The sequence below is a fragment of the Delphinapterus leucas genome, chromosome 6 (assembly GCF_059928025.1).
Source record: "Delphinapterus leucas isolate spDelLeu-1000000601 "Yukka" chromosome 6, BTC_Dleu_Yukka2, whole genome shotgun sequence".
NCBI lineage: Eukaryota > Metazoa > Chordata > Mammalia > Artiodactyla > Monodontidae > Delphinapterus > Delphinapterus leucas.
In genome coordinates, this window is record NC_143134.1 from 122,397,155 (window position 1) to 122,411,579 (window position 14,425).

The 14,425-nt window shown below is 59.1% G+C and overlaps 1 pseudogene; it reads left to right on the forward strand.

The window, feature by feature from the left end:
* Positions 1–3,022: 3,022 nt before the first annotated feature.
* On the forward strand, positions 3,023–14,052 carry LOC149749068 (uncharacterized; annotated as a pseudogene).
* The last annotated feature ends 373 nt before the right edge of the window (positions 14,053–14,425 follow it).

Here is a 14,425-nt window from a genome sequence, read left to right on the forward strand (position 1 = left end):
TCTATAAAACGGGGGTTACTGTGCCGATCCAGTGAGGAGGCTTGGGGACAGTCACAGGCCAGGGGCCTGGGGTCAGTTACACCTCTGCAGCCCTGGAGCCCTCCACAGCAGGCTCCTGGACATGCAAACACTGTGTCCCCTCCAAGGAGGCTGAGGACGCCCCTCGGCCACGCATCTGCCACGTTTCCGCCCCTGATCTCACCCTGCGTGGGTTTGTCTTACTTTCAAGACGAGCGAGCCTGCATCCGGAGAGGCTGGAGACGGCTGCGTGGGGCTGTGCGGCCACTCCAGCCTGTGAGCTCTGTAGAGAGAAGCCAGTCCCCCCGCTCCTGTGCTTCAGGGGGCCCTCTCGCTCCATCGAGGGGTCTTGGGGTATGGTCACGAAAGGCCTGCAGGGCTGGAAGCCGCGTGGCTCAGGCCCTCTCACCAATCATCCCTACCCCTCAACAACCCTCACGTCAGGCACAGAGCAAACAGAGGCTCAGAGAGGCTCAGCCACCCACCCAGGGTCACACAGCAATATGCAGCCGAGGCAGGATTTGAACCCAGGTCTGCCTGGGTCCTGAGCCTGGATTCGTGGCTCCACTTGGGGCAACCTTCCTTTAAGGAAGTAGAGGGAGGCTTGGGGGCCCTTCACACTTGGGGAGGCCGAGGCCAGAGAGGGGACTTACCCAAGGCCACACCGTGAGCCAGAAAATGCTGGGGCTAGCACCTGGGCTTCTAGATTCCAGTCTAGACCCAGTCTCGTGGGCCAAACTGACAGCCCTGCCTGGGGCACATGTCAGGGGGTCTCTGCCAAAGACGGCTGAAGGCTGCCTGGTCTTGGGGAACCCCCTTCTCTGTCCCAGAAGCGCCCTTTTGGACACCAGCGGGGCACAGATGGCCTGACCCTCATGATGGTACCAGTGCCATCCGCCGGCCTTGTGCCAGCCTGCAGTGAGAACCAGGGCCCCCAGAGGCAGGCGGGAGGCCCCTCAGCTCCCCTTGGTAGGGCGTGAGCACCCCCGCCTCCTTCGTGGGTCTCTTCCCAGGGCGCCAGGGCCACTCCAAGTAGCCCCTCTCCCTCCCCAGCTCACGGGCCCCACAGGCACTCGGGGCATCCCCACCAGCCAGGGCAGGTCAGTTGCATCTGAAAGGAAGCCCCGTGGACACTGTTCAGCCTTCCCAGTTCCCTCATTCCTTCAGATATTCCTTGAGCATTTGACACAGGCCTCGCTGGGCTCCGTGGAGCCTCAGGGAGCATGACTGGTTCCTGGCCCCGGGGACTCTGGTCCTCTGGTCCTCAACAGGTGGCTCAATTCTGTGTGGCAGGGTCTTGGCCAGGTCAAGCTCACAGTGTATTTGTTTAGAGGCCCAATCCAGACTGGGGAAATCAGGGAGGGCTGCCTGAAAGAAGTCCCTTCCGAGCTGAGACTGCAAAGAAGGGAGGAACTGTCCAGATTGGGAGGAGGACAGGGGTGGAGGGGAATACTGAGCACAGGCAGAAAGAGTGGGTCCCGTCTAAGAGCCTATGGCAGCTGGCGTGGCCAGAGCTTAACGCAGTCAAGGGGTGTCTTAGGCAAGGAGTTTGGACTCTGTCCTAAGGGCCAGCAGTGTCTCTCCATGCCGGGCCTGGGGCTGGGCTCATGAGATGTCAGCTGCCCCCCGCAGTCCCCAGTGAGCAGGGGTCTGAGTCCAGCGCTGTGTGGCCCAGAGAGAGGGAATGAGACAGTGAATGGGGGCAGGGAGCTGTGGCAGCAAATGAGTGAATGAAATGCAAGCCAGAGTCAGGGCGAGACTCGCTCCAGACCCCCAGGAGAGCAGGGCGCCAACAAGCACTGGCAGAGATGCCCAGCGTCTGGACACTGTGCCGAGCTGTCTGCAGCCGTGGGCACTGAGGCTTTCGGGCCCCGCAGGCACCACCAGCCAGCCAGGCGGTGCTGACTCTCACTGAGTCAGGGCCAGGATGCTCCTGCCCCGGGACAAGGCTGGACCACACCAAAGCCGAGATGTCTTGGGTGCCTGCAGCCCGAGGCGGGGAACCGGTGCCAAGGGGTCTTCACCTGCCCCCCACGCCCGCCATCTCCCCTTCCACTGGACCCAAACCAAACCCAGTGGAAAGCATTTCACCAGGCACCCTGACCCCACGGAGGTGGGATGGGGCTTATGGAATATCCATCTGGAGGGAACTGTGTTAGAAGGAAACTGGGACACCCTCCCCCGCCTCCCCGGGCAAGGGCAGCGTTGCCCTGGAGCCCAAAGCCAGCCGGAGGCCTGGAAGTAGGAACAGGCGCGGCAGATCCAAGGGGCAGGGGACGTGGGGCAGGTGGCTGTCCCTCTCCTCCTGCCCCAGAGTGTGGTCCCGGACAGAGGGGCTTCCTTGGCCATCCACCCTCCTCCTTCTCCAGTGGTATCTGGTGCGGGCAGTGATGTGCTTGGAGATAATCTGCTGACCCATCCAGAACCATCAAGCACCCTCCTCCTCCAGAAAGCCTTCCGGAGCTCATCTGGGGGGCCCAGCACATTGGGCTCTGCCTGCCCCTGGCTGCATCTCCCATGCCCTCTCCTCTGCTCCGGGTCATGCGGCGTCTTTTTCCCTCAAAAGCACGGAGGCTTTGCAGTTTCTCTGCCCCCTCCTCCCCCAACATGGCCAAGCTTGCCTGTGACTCAGCCGCCAGGCCTCTCCCTCCCCCACCCGTGCTCTCTAGCCCATCCCTGTTTGTCCCCTTGCTTGTCTCCTGTCTCCCCTACAGCACGGATGACTCTCTATATACTTCCTTCCCTTCCTGGATACACTTCCACACTCCCCACCCGTGTGTCCCACACACACGCACGTGTACCCACGCGCACACATGCACACCGGGACACAGGGACACACGTGCTTGCGCGCATGTGCACGCACACAGCCTTGAACCCTGGTCTCGGTCTGTTCTGACACCTCTCCTTCCCCGACCTGGCAACCTGCATTATGGATTCCCACTTCAACTGGAAGAGGACAGGCTCAGAGATGTTAAGAACCCGCCGAGGGCCACACAGCTAGTCAATGGCGAAGCTGGGGGCCAACCAGTACCGCTTCCTCACCCCTGGGCTCCACAGCCCCCGCCATGAGCCAGCACGGCTCCTGTGCTCACTGGGTCCTTGCTGGAGCTTCTCCCAGAGCCCAGAAGGAAAACACTTCTCAGCCCTCCCCCCGCCCTGCCCTCCTGTCTGTCAACACAACATAAAAGTTAATCTAGAAGTAAATAAATTTACTAAGAGGAACAGAACCTTTAAAAAAGAAAACTGAGATGCCCAAAGGGGGATGCCTAATTTTCTCCCATTTCACAATTGAATTGTAAATCTGTCTTGGAACTGAGCTACCAGGCCATGTGTTCCGTTCACAGAGGAGGGGTCTCGCCGGCTTTCTCCTCTGCCCGCCCCTCCAGGTCCCAGACCAGCACAAACCGGGCTGATTTACCCATGTCACCTGTGGAGCCCTCAGGCCAAGGCTGAGCTGCTGGGCCCACGTGTCGCTTGGGGTCACTGAGCCCTCAACGCTGCAGTGGACAGCTGCGGAGACACCCCAGGCCTGAGGGGCCCATGAGGGGGCTGTCCATGCCCAGGTGTGCTACTGACCTGAGTTTTCTGACAGCAGAAAGCAGCGGGGCCACCTGCCTTAGCGTCCCAGCGCCACCCGGTGAGGCCCACTGAGTCCTCTGGCCTCTTTCCACTCCCATGGTTGGGACCCACGGCCAAGACGCCCCAAGATTTCTTGGGGGGCACTGCTACCGTTAACTTATAACAAGCAACCCCAGGAAAGCTGGAGCTGACCGACAGCGGCACGGAATTGAAATCTGTGATGTTTAAACTTTGCAAGAAGCAACGTGAGCTTTTTTCTTTTCTAAAAAATAAATTTATTTATTTTTGGCTCCGTTGGGTCTTCGTTGCTGTGCGCGGGCCTTCTCTAGTTGCGGCGAGCAGGCTTCTAATTGCGGTGGCTTCTCCTGTTGCGGAGCACGGGCTCTAGGTGCGCCGGCTTCAGTAGTTGTGGCTCTCAGGCTCAGTAGTTGTGGCACACGGGCTTAGTTGCTCCACGGCATGTGGGATCTTCCCGGACCAGGGCTCAAACCCATGTCCCCTGCATTGGCAGGCGGATTCCCAACCGCTGCACACCAGGGAAGTCCCACAACGTGAGCTTTGAAGACAGCATTTCCATGTGTTTATTAACAGTCCTAAGAGGCCATGTCTCTGGCCCCTCTCATTTCACGTGTACCCCCCATGCACCGTCATCCTCGGCCCTCCCAGACCTGACATCGTCTACGAGAGGATGAATCCCACTGCTCAGGTATGCATGGCGAGCTGGTAGCCGGGGTCACGGCTGCTCTTGGCCCTTGGCTAGCAGTCCTGGTGAAGTGCTGACGATAGCAGCTCCCGCACCGGCCTCGGTTCCGCGTCAGGCCCTGCGCTGTCCACCCTGAGCCCCGCCCTGGGAGGTAGGGGTTTCCTCCACCAGACAGGTGGGGAAGCTGGGACCCCCAGACCAGCTCACGGTCATGACCCGGATCTGATGCCCAAGCCTTTGCTCCCCTCGCTGCTCCCCGCCTACTTCAAAGACTGCACCCGTTTCAGGCCATGGTCACCTCTGCGCCACGTAACGGGACAGCGGGGGGGGCCCAGCTAATGCACAGACAATCCCGTTCTCCCAACAGAATCCAAAGCTTCCTCTTCCCATGTACTCTGCTGTCCTCTCAGTGACCCCAGGCCTCACCGCCTCACCTGTTGATGCCAAGCTGAGCTCGCGCTTGACCTTGGCCCTGACACGTGTGAGAAAGCAGGACGGGAGAAGCCTGAAAGATGGCCAGCCCAGGTAGAAGGACTGACGTCCCCCCGGGGCAGGGGGTCTTCTTCTGGAAAGAGGCCCCCAGCTGCCCCTGCCGGGCCTAGAAGCACAGTCCCAGGCTGGATCCTACACCTGCGGACCCTCCTCCCCCTGAGCGCCCAGCGCTGGGCTCTCCACTTCCTGAAGGCGGCCCCTCTTCTGACGTTCCAGAAGGTTCCACTGACAAGAGCATGGATGCTTCTCTAATTACTAACAGGCAAGTACCCCCCAGGGAAGCCCTCAGCCTCCAGGTTCTGAAGCCTGAGGGATTACAACCTCTTCTCCGAGCTTCAGGTCAGACTGCGGGCCGGAGGGATGGGGGTGGCGGTGCGGGTCGAGTTCCCACTTCGTTACACCACCCAGGAAAGAGAATTCCCAGCCCCTCCTCACTTCACCTCAAGAATGACACCCAAGGAGAGGGCTCGTCATCCCACAGTGAGGAAGACCCCGGGTCTGGCAAACATCACCTCAACAGTAGGTGGAGACTCAGCCCCTGCGGAGCTTCATTTAAGGCGAGAGGGAGTTTGCTAACAGACCAGGCCAGCAGAGGTGGCTCAGTAGGTGGGCTTTTAGGGCTCCCCGTGAAAGTCCACAATTTCTGATTTGAACTGAAATGGTGGACAAGAGGGATCCATCCACCCACGCTACTACCCACACACCCATCAATCCATCCATTCATTCATCTATTCACCCGTCCATCAGCCCTTCCACCCATCCGCCACCCACCCATTCATCCATCCACCCATCCACCCATTCATCCTACTGCCCACTCATTCAACCATCCATCCATTCATCCGTCCATCCATTTGCTTATTCGGAATCCACTCAGCTCCCACCACTTGTGTCACTGTCCACTCATCCCAGAGGATACAGATACACTGACCTGGCGCCTGCCCCTGAGGCAGACACAAAAACAGATGTTTGTAAAGCCCATCAGGGGTGCAGGCATTCCCTGAGGATGGAGCTTAACCCACAGGCCCGTGTGCCGATGTGCAACACACTGTCCCTGTGCCAGCTCACCAGGGGCTTCCTACTGAGCCCTCTCCCAGCCTACCCTGGTGCTTCCTTCCCCCTGACTTTTGCATGTTCTAGAGGTAACACCCTCCATTTTGTCTGAATACCCAGATCCCACCTGTGGTCAAGGCACAGCTCAAAGGCATGGCTTCCTGTGTGTTCCTGTCCAAGCACTTACCACGTCACGTCCAAACAGCCTGCTTTGTCTGCTCCCCACCAAGCCTGGGGCTCCCTGGATGGGCAGAGACCTGGTTCTGTTCAGGCTGCATCCGGCACAGAGATGATGCAAGAGCTGATGCTTCTGAGAAGAGTTTGTGGAAGAAAGGAGGGAAGGGAGGGAGGGAGGGATGGAGGTGGCGGGCGGAGGAGGGAGGAATGGACAGAGCCCCCTTCTGTGATCCACCCACTGGAGTCTTCAGGCTGCTTGTCCTTCCAGGGCCTGGGGGCTGCCTCCCCACCCCTCCGTGGACCCTCGCGTGGCACCTGGCACCTGCCTTGGGGACTGCTCTCCTAGGCCCTGGGAAAGATGCCCCCTCGCCATCCCAGCCCCGGCCCAACCCCACCCAAACAGCTCCCCTCCCCAGAGGCTCCCAGCCCACCGGGGCATTTGGGAGTTTCTTGGAGGAACCAGCCCATTTCTGGGCCCATCAAGACCCTGGGAGATAGGACTCCTGGGTTAGCATCTTTCGACGATGGTCACTTGGAAAGCCTGTCTGTCAGAGAACTCTAAAGCCAAGACCAAGGGCCATGGCCTTGAACATCAGCCCGGGTGCAAGCGACCACGTTTCCCAGCACACACACCACTTAATGTTTAACACCCCGCGAGCTTTCCAACCGCTAATGACACGACATTAACTTTGCACAAATAAGAAGGTTCAGAGGAGCCGAACTGGAACCCAGCGAGTGTTGGCCAGGCCATCACGCCCCCTCTGGCCACGAGGGTCTTGGCCTGGCAGTCCAGGGGCTGGGGGTCAGGGGCCACTGGGGGGTGGGGAGTGTGATGGAGGGACCTCAGGACCACAGAGCTCTGTTCCCACTTCTCCCATCTCAGCTGTTTCTAGATTCTGCTCAAAGGGTGCCCCCCGCCAGGAAGCCCGCCACTCTCGCTGCTCCCACCAGCATCACACTCACCGAGTTGGTCTCCTCCACTCTCCTGCAGGTCAGGGTGATAAACTAGCAACCCTTTCTTAGCCAGGTCCCCGTTTAAAGCAGACTGGAGACAAGGATGTAGGTTCAGGCAACGATTCCTGGAAGCACAGCAGGGACCAGGGAGGAGAAACTGGGAAAGATGGGAAAACAAGAAAGCTGCTTTCTCAAATGGGTTTCTGCTGCAGGCAACGGGGGCTCAGTCCCCTGGGAGCCTCTACGAGGCTATGGAGAACACCCCAGAATTGTCCCCTTCCAGGGGGGAGCACCTACCCACCAACATCCTGCTTGAAGCTCATTCGTGGGACCTTAAGTCCCCAACACCTCCCGCAGGGCTCGCCTGCAGCCAAAGAAGTGCAGAACGTCGGTCAGGGACACGGGACGGCCCCCAACCGCCGCCATTCACGGTGGACCCACGTGGGCCAGGCGCTGTGTCAGCAGGCTCTCGCTCCCCTCGGCTCCTGGGTTAGCCCTGCTACTATGGGATGGCCCTGCTAGGAAAGGTCCCCATTTTAGAGATTAGGAGACTAAGGCCAGACTGGGCACGTGGCCTTGCCAAGTGGAACAGCCAGTCGGTGCCAGAGCTGGATTTGCTCTGACCACCGGCCGCTCAATACGCTCTGAACTTGTAGACACACTTCCTGAATCTCCAGCCACACAAGCTCAGCTACACGAAGGCCCCGGAGCTCAGAGTCGGGCAGCAACAGAGGAGGACTCCTTCTCCCCGGCTGTGTCCAAGGAGGTCACGGGAGACCTGGTACGGCCGGCTCTGCCTCCTGCTGAGGCGGGCCCTCGGCCAACGTGGAAACCCTCCCTCTTTCCATCGCAAATGCAGGGAGAGGGCATGGGGTGACAAATGCAATCACAGACCCGTATGGAAACTCAGAGAACATTCCTGAGGCCAGCCAGGCTGACCAGATTCTCTAGAGAGCCTTAATTAGATAGAAAGTTCAGTCCCTTTGCTCATGGAAAACTCCACTGGTGATCAATGGAAGATATTCAAAATGACTGACAGTGGACCTCAGCCCAGGACTCTGCCCAGACCCAGGCTCCCTTCTCTCTCCCTCCCCAACCCTTCCCACCAGGCTTGGCCAAGGGAGCCCTGGAAAGAAAACGCCCCCAAAAGCCATTCCCGTTGTTGGCCCCTTTGGTGCACTGCTCTGGGGGCCGAGTGTGCAAAGGGTGAAGACAAGCCCTTTGCTCCCTCTCCCAGCCCCGGCCTGGTCCACGGCCCTAGGATTCATTTCTAGAGTGACGCCCACCTCCCCGTCTCCAAAACCCCCCATGTCGCCTGGCCCTGCACTTCTAAAAGTCCCCAGGAATAGGTCGCCAGCAGCTGAGGGAAGCGTGGGTGTGTAGACCCTGGCCCTTAAATTCAGAGTCGTGATCCACTGGGCTGCTGGGGGCGGGTGAATTTCACACAGGAATCTTGACATCAGCTCACCAAGCTTCACTGAGCACCTACAGCGTCAACCAGACCAGAGGATGCCCGCAGAGTGGAAGACACCAAGCGCTCGTGGTCCGGGAGGGGACAGCTCAGGCACAGACCCCACCCTGATTCCAACAGGACTCTCCCAGATTAACCCCCAACCTCCTGCAGGAAGCCTTGAGCACCCAGGGACCACAATGGGGAAGACACAAAATATGTGTGTGTTGGGGGGGGTATCAAAAGAGTAGACAATCCAGATGTTGCTGGCATATGCAGAAAGGACATCTAAATGACCTGGGAAATCAGGGAAGACTGCCTGGAGGAGGCAGTGCCTAAACCAAGACCGAATTTAGCTGGAGAGAAGCGATTCAGGAGAGGCCTTCCAGCAGGGTCAGCTGCAGAGGTGATTCAGGAGTGGTCTGGGTCAGCCTGGGCAGGGCCACGTGAGGGCCTCTTAGGCCACTGATGGCAGACCCTTTACGGCCGGGGTGTGACGAGAAGCTGGAGCGTGGTCCAGGGCCAAGCTCCATCCTTGCTCCCGGGATAGGAGGGTTTCACGCAGAGCTGGTGATGAAGTCGGTCCCAAATCCTCTGCAGCACAGAAGGCAGTTTGGGGTTTTCTTATCCTCCGGGCAGTCAGGAACTGCACAGGGTAGACCCTCCCTCCTGGCCCTGTCAGCCTTCCGGAATCTTCTTCCAGGTGTCGGTCTCCTGGAAGCTGATGCTCAGGGAAGGGTCTGACACCCGTTTCCTGAGTCCACCCCCTCCCTGCTGCAACCCTGGAAGGAAGCGGGGTCGGGAGGTGGTACCCCAAAGTGGAGCCCCACGCCTAGCACACTTTCTGCCTCGTGGGTGGGGGCCATGATAGTGGGATTAAGCAGAATGTACGTGAAGCGCAGGGAAGAAACCGGACCAAGGGCAGGTCTCAGAGCCCAGAGCAAGCAACCAGCAAGTGGTATCTCAGCTCCTTCTGTCTCCGAGGTTCACTTCCCATACTTGAAGGAGGTCCACGGGGCAGGGCTTCTCCTTCCACCCTGCATCTGTGCCCTTGACAGGCCAGCACACAGTGGGTGCTTTGCCGAGGGCGAGGATGAGTCCTGCCTGCTCACCTGCACCTGCCGGGTGTGGGTCTGGCCCAGGGCTCTCCCCTCACCTCACCCCTGCCGGCCAACTGCGGCCCTTGACTCCTTCTAGACCCAGAGACAGCACGGTGCTCACCCACAGAATCAGAGCAACGTGAATTAAAACCCCAATCCTGACTAAGAGGGTGCCCCAGGATGGGTGGCTTAGCCTCTCTGAGCCTCAGTTTTTTCATCTGTAAATTGAGGGCGACAGTAATCCCAGTTTGCTGTGAGACCCACCCGAGGGAAGGCACGCACACAGTGAGCGGGCAAATCGACAAAGTCTGGGTACCATCTTCACTTTTACAGTTTTCACTGTGTAACCCTCCAGCTGCCCAGTTGAGTCTGCAGGATTCCCGGAGCCAAGATCGGAGCCTCCTGGAGCGCCCCACGGTTCGGCCTCTGTGTCCTGTGGGGAGGTCAGGTGAAAGTTCGGGGACAGTAAATAAACTCACAGGCTGAGTGAGGTGGGCGCCATCACCTTTGGTCCAGAGGCTCTACTTTATCTCCTGTCCCTCCCGCCTGTCCTGTTTGCCCACGTCAAGCTGATGGACAGTGGGTAAACATGGCCCCAGCAGGCTGGCCCGCTGAGAGGCAGTGGGGCAACGGGGGCAGCGGAGGACGGCCAGGAGAAGCTGGGGACAGGGTAGGGACCAGGCCAAGGAGTCTGGGGAACAGAGCCAGCTGCAGGAAAGAGCTCACCCCCATCTCCAGGGCTGGTCCCATCTCCCAGGGTCGCAGACCAACAGAAACCCAGCCCAGCCAGCTACAGGCCTGCCTGGAGACCCAGCTCTAGGCTCACCCTCAGCCCCTTACCCCCTGGATCCCACCTCACTCTGCAGGACTAAGAGAACACCCATTCCTTCACCTGACAATTGTTACCCCGGCACCCAGTGAGCATGGTCACCGAGCTAGTAAGCAAGTTAGCGGGGTCCTGTCCCAGGGGCTACTCTCTGTCCAAGTCCACGTGGAATTCCAGATCCAGAAAGTCAAGGTGTCTGCTCAGCTGACTCCATGCCTCACGGAAATCCCTCGGTCTCTGTTGAGGGGCCTTAGAAAAAAAGCCTTTTGAAGGCATGGACCACCCTTTTCCTCTCTCATAAGGAAACATCTGATAAATCAGTGCTGGACCCTAGCCCCAGGAAAACTGGTCCTCCAGGTGAATGCTTCCTCCCATTCGCCAGAAGAGCAAGCCCATCTTCTTTCTTTCCTTGCTGTGGCTGCCAGGAAGCTCAGGCTCACATCATGTGACCAATGGCCCTCTCTCCGGTTCCTGAGACACTCTTCTCTTTCCTCTTCCCTCTACAGCATTCCTGACCTTTTCCTTCGATTTCCATAATTAAGTTCTGTGTTTCAGTATGTATTTTTTTGCAGAAGATTCCCAGTGAATACACAGAAAACGTCTAATTGTGTATATACCCAGCCACTTAACATTGCAAAATAAATAATTTCCAGTTGTGTCCTCAAAACACTGGCGCGCGCACACGTGCGTGCACATACACACAATCTTCAGAGTCCTCCCCTTAGCCCACTTTCCTAGATGCGTTGTATCTCTAAAGGTATGAGTGTCATACTCATCCCCCTGCTACCACCCTGCTTTCAGCACACACCTCGTCCCTGATGGGGCGTACGGAGTGGGGAGGGAGCTTGGCAGGCGGAGTCCCTGGGCCTGGCTCCTACTTTGCCCCCATGCAAGTGAACACCTGGGGGCCCCCTCCTGGCCTCCAGTTATACACCTGGAACACAGGAGTTAGTGATTTTTCCTCTTGGAGGGGAGGGAGGATTCACTGCCCCAACTGCCACGTCTGACCCCCTTCCAGGAGGGCACCCCCTCCCTGATCGTGGGCTCCCACTCTGTAGACTCTGACCAAAGCCCTGGGCCGACCCCCAGAGAGAACCCCATGAAAAGCCAACCCGAGCCAGCGCCACCATGTTCTGGGAGCTGCCAGGAGCCTCGCTGGCCATTCCCTGTGCGATGCTGTCTCTCCTTCTCCCCTCCAGACTCGGGGCTCCCCCAGGGCAGGGGCCTGCCCTTCACCCCACAGGCAGGCAGAACCCAGCACTAGGAGCCCTCCTCCCCCCAGCCCTACGGAAATGCCCCAGCCGCTCCTCTTCCCAGCACCCCACCCCGGTGCGGGGTTGCTGAGGCCGCAGGCTGCCCTCCCCAGACCTGTGCACCTGGTAAGTCCAGCCACGTGAGGACCGTGATGGAGAAACCAGGTCTGGGACAAGTTCAACCGAAGAGGCAGGAGTTGGAGGTGTCCAAGGCACAGGGCACCCATACCCCGCCCACCCCGGGCTCTGCAAGAGGCTGCCACATGTTCCCCAGGACACCCTGCCCCCTGCGCACCGCAGAGCTGCCTCTGCCGGTCCCTAACACAATTCATCCCCAACCTAACTGCACTGTGCAATAAAGGAAGGATAATCAGTATTAATATTGGTTATTGTTATTGATTTCAGCTTGAAAGAATTGATTTCCAGTCTGGGCCCCTTTTATGAGGCTCTTTGCAGAAGACCCATGGATGAGGCCCACCACTATTTGTGGACCGGCCCCCTCACCAGGCCGGGCCTGCAAAAATCACCACAGGGACAGCGGGGAAGAGGGGGAGTGAGGAAGTGAGGAGAGGTGGGTGAGGATGGACGGCCCTGGGGCGGAAACACTTCCACGCTCTGTGCTCCACAAGGAGCCGACACCAGGGGCTGGGTGGACCCTCATTCATCCAGGGAGCATAGATCTTAAAAGGCCACGTCATGGGCCTGCTTTTTCTCTGTGCCCCACATTCACCCACCTCCCCACTCCAGCCCGACCCCCAGGGCCCTGCCCGATGAGCCTGCCTCCTGCTGAGTTCTCCCCGAACCCAGCCCCTTCCCCTGCCCACCCAGAACCCCTACTCCCCAGCCCCCATTTCTTCCGAATACCCAGGGTCGGTTGAGACCCTGCTCTGGGCTCCTACCCACCACAGCCCTGCCGTGTGCCCACTGATGGGGCAGGCGCAGAACCCTGAGTCTCACTCCAAGTTACCTGCAGAGACGTACTCCAAGCCTGGCTTCCACGCACACACACAGGTTTGTTGAATGAATGAATGACCACAGCGTTTTTGAGCACCTACTATGTGCCCAGTCATATGCTCCTAGAATGTCAGAGTTGGAGGACAATCTGACAATTTAGAGACAGAGACGATCTCATCCACCCCCTGTACAGATGGGGAAACTGAGGCCCAGGGAAGGGAAGGGACTTTCCCAGAGTCGCTTGTTCCCCCTCTGGTGCTCTCTGGGCAGACCACACAGTCCTGCCAGGGCAGGGCAGGAGCAGGACAGAGTCCCGGGACAGGTTCCCGTGGAATTTTCTCACCTACAGGAAAAAGTGCTGTCCCACCCCCACCCACGAGCCCACTCTCCCCTCCGGCTGGCTTCCTGATGGGGATGTAGGGGGTGCAGGGAGGCAGGGTCCCTCTCTTCCCCTCCAGCACCCACTGCTTCAGATTCCAGAAAAGGCAAGAAATCAGATTTCCGGTTGTCTCCAAAGGACAATTTCTTGCCAACGACGTGATGCCAGGACTCATTCATTCCTTCCCTTAACTGTTCGTTGACTCTTTGAAGGATTCACCAAGACATGGCACCAGGAATGTCAAACAAGGGCCAGAACATTAAACACGACAAATCCAGGCATTTTATAATGACTTCAAAGGCATGAAAACTACGACCCTGAAGGTGTACAAAACAGGCAAGAGCCTTTACGTTCCACAGAGGTAGCGGTGAATCCGGTGAAGAGCACACGTCCAGGGACCCCTCCAGGGGGCGAGGCCCCTCATCTGACTCCCTGGGGGCTGCGGGCTCCTAGTACACCCCGACCCAGCCCTCTGCGCTAGGGGCACCCTCGTTTCTTTGACGCAGGGGGCGCCTTTGAGAACCTGGTGGAGCCCATGAGTTCTCCTCAGCGGCATGGGTGGTGTCAGGGGCAGTGCACCCTGCAGCCCACCCAAGCACCCTCCAGGCTTCCCTGGCAGCGGGTAGAGCCCAGCTCGTACCACCCAGGTACAGCGCCCAGGGGTCTCCTGAGATTCCCAAGGTCACCCCGGGGAGAGGCAAAGCTGGAATCCAGCCACAGCTCCAACTGATCCCAAAGCCCAGGTCCTGCCCCTGGGAGGCTGCCCGCATGCCCCTCGCCAGACACCCTAAGACGGCCCCGGGCTGGGAGCCTGGACGTCTAAGGGCTACCTAGGATGCAGTGCAGGTGTTCTCTGGATAAAGCAGCTCCCCTTCGTGCTGGCAACGTCCCCGTGGCACCCCCTCCGTCAGAGCCACCCTCCTCCAGCCCTGCTCCTTCGTCCTGGTTGCCAAACCCCTTCCTTGAGCTATCTCTGCGCTTCAGAATCGTATTCCAGGGAACAAAGAGGCCTGGTGGCAGGTGTCAGCCCGCCCGCAGTGGAACGGTTTTCTGCAACCGTGCGTGGATTTCCTGAGAAGACGGTGACGGTTCTCTTCCCTCCGTGGCTGAGCCATAAAAATAGAGTAACCACCGCAGCAGCGGGCTCACCCCCAAGCCCAGCCCTCCGCCTCCTGCCTAACGCGCCGCCCCCTCCCCAGGCTTAGGGCGGGCAGCAAAACATCTTCTCCTGCACCGGGGCCGCAGAGTCCCTGCCTCCCGAGTGGCCGATAAATTCTGCCCCAACTTAGCTAATGAGGAGCCAGCGGAGCTGGGCTTCCGTCTTCCGAGGGCGCCCCACTCCCGACCGGGACCCATACGTTGTCTACTGTCACAGCTGCGAAATGAGGGCCATCGCCAGGGGCCCAGAGCACCTGCTAAGGGACAAACGGGTCCAGCGGGCGGGGAGAGCGAGGCTGCCAGGGCCCGGGAGGAACAATGAGGTAACGACT